Here is a 2332-nt window from a genome sequence, read left to right on the forward strand (position 1 = left end):
ACCTGGGTCATCTGGAGTGGGGCTGGTTGCTGAAACAGAGTGCTGGATCTCATCCTCGGAGTTTAGGATTCTGTAGGTCTGGAGTGGGACTTGAGAATTGGCATTTCTAAAGGTTTCCAGGTGATGCAGATGCTGCCAGTCCAGGAAACACACTGAGAACTACAAGCTGAGTGGATAAAGGCACAAGGTCTAGATTCAAAGAGACCTGCATTTAACTCCTGACAGCACCATTGGGTGCTGTGTGATCTCGGCCAAGTGACCTAACCTCTCTGAACTTGCGTTTTATTATGGGTGAAATGGATGTGGGCGGAACCTACTCTGAAGGGTTCACTGGAAGATCCAAAAAGATCATGAACATAAAAACACCCAGCACAAGGCAAGTGCTCAGAACACGAAATCTGTAATCCTTACATCCAAGCACTATGCTAGGGCACTGCACATGCAGAAGCTCATTGTTATTTTCATTACTGGTAGCAGTTGGCCCGTTATCTTCTATTCCCAAGGCTGCCCTGTACTGTCTGGCTCCCTCTCACCTTGCTGGCTGCTTCTCCCCATTTCTGAGAGGAGCAAACTGAGGCGGTGCCTTGCCCAAGGCCAGAGGCTCCGCCAGGACTCACTCAACCTTTCTCACTGTCTCTCTCACCCCTGTCCCCTCCGGGGACCCGGGCTGGGCTCCTCTGGTGTGAAGTCTTCCCAAACAAGGAGAGAATAAAGAGCTTTCTGTCCACACCAGAAGAAAAACAAACCCCCACCGCCCTCCATTTCTCGCTAAGGAAATGATGGATTTCTGTTATTGTTGTTGTTGAAATCACTACCAGGGGAAATAGATCAAGGGACATTTTGCCGGTGAGAGAGCTCGCTGTGTCACCGAAGAGAAGAATACCCATCTCCACCACACTTATTGCCTTTCCTTTGGCACGCTGCTCTCCTCTCCACGAACCTCAGGGTGGGGGTGGGCCTGGACTTGGAGGGGCCAGCGGCTGGTATCCCAGGCTGGAGATGGGCTGGGCGTGGGGGGGCCGTCTTGGCCTCATCCATCCCTTTCCCTCTCCAGCACCCCCACTTCTCTCCTTCCTACGTGTATCTCTGGCGGGAGCCGGTCAACCAGTTACATGTATAATCTGATTTTTCCCCTGGTGTAGGTGGTGATGGGGAGGGAAGAGATGATAGTCACAGAGGTGGAGGACACAAGAAAATACTGTCTACAGGGGACAAGTCCTCTGGAGTACGTGTGTGGTCCATCTGAAAAGCAACCACATACTCTGGGGCCATTTTGGCTTCAATGTTCCCTCTTGCTGTCCCGTAAGTGGCACACAATCAGATGTACGTATAGAGTATCTGGAGCTTACGATCTAGTAGAGGAGATAAAATGGGCATATGTGTGTGTGTGTGTGTGTTTGTGTGTGTGTTTCAGTGCCTTTATTCACTGCTTCTCCTCTAGTGTAGATTGATCTGCTTTGTCTATTTTTTGGCAAACCTTCAATATTTTACCAACAGGCTGGGCTGAGATCCTGTGGCTCTGACCTCTGTTAATAGTCTCACCACTTTCTCTCTCCCGTACCCTCATGCCTCAAGCCAAGAAGTGAAAAGAACAAGGGTTTGCCCATCCACCAAAATACCTGCAGGTAATTGTGTGACCTTGGGAAAGTTTTGAAAACTTCTATGAGCTTCGGTGTTTTCATCTGTAAAATTGGATCACCTGGTCTACCCTCTGGGGGCTGAATTAGAGGACTAAATGAGAATAATCATGTATATCACAGACTCAGAAAATAATAATAATTAACATTTGACAAGGGAACAAAGTTGCGAGGAAAAGAGGGCTTGGTGTGCAGCCACCCCTTCTTCTGCCTTCAGTCTCTGTGCCTCTCGCAGAGCTTCCAACAGCGCTATGTTGGGACAGAGTATCCGGAGCTTCACAGCCTCTGTGGGGTCCATATGAGGAAGGTCCAGGGAAGAATTCACCAATTTCAGTGGAAAACAAGTGGCGGTTACTAGCTGTGATGATGCTGTACTTTGGATCTGGATTTGCTACCCCTTTCTTTACTGTAAGACACTAACTGCTTAAAAAGAATCCATGAGACAGATGGGAAGAGGAGCATTGTAAGAGGTGCAGTCTCTGAAAAAGAATCAAAGTCTTGAACACAACATACTAGACATGTTGTTAAATAAAATTATGGCATAAAAAATGAACATTTATAGAAACACACCAGGCATTGTTCTGGGTGTTTTCATATGGATTAACTCATTTCATCTTTCCAAGAACCCTAAAGAGAAGGTATTACTATCATCTGCATTTTACAGGTAAGGAAACCGAGGTGCAGAAAAGTAAGCA

The 2332-nt window shown here is 47.4% G+C and overlaps 1 pseudogene; it reads left to right on the top strand.

Moving 5' to 3' along the window:
• Positions 1-1888: 1888 nt before the first annotated feature.
• Positions 1889-2078, top strand: LOC100524767 (cytochrome c oxidase subunit 7C, mitochondrial pseudogene; annotated as a pseudogene).
• The last annotated feature ends 254 nt before the right edge of the window (positions 2079-2332 follow it).

The sequence above is a fragment of the Sus scrofa genome, chromosome 14 (assembly GCF_054392235.1).
Source record: "Sus scrofa isolate SSC_HxYL_T2T_F1_AM1 chromosome 14, Sscrofa_HxYL_maternal_Yorkshire_Landrace_v2.0, whole genome shotgun sequence".
NCBI lineage: Eukaryota > Metazoa > Chordata > Mammalia > Artiodactyla > Suidae > Sus > Sus scrofa.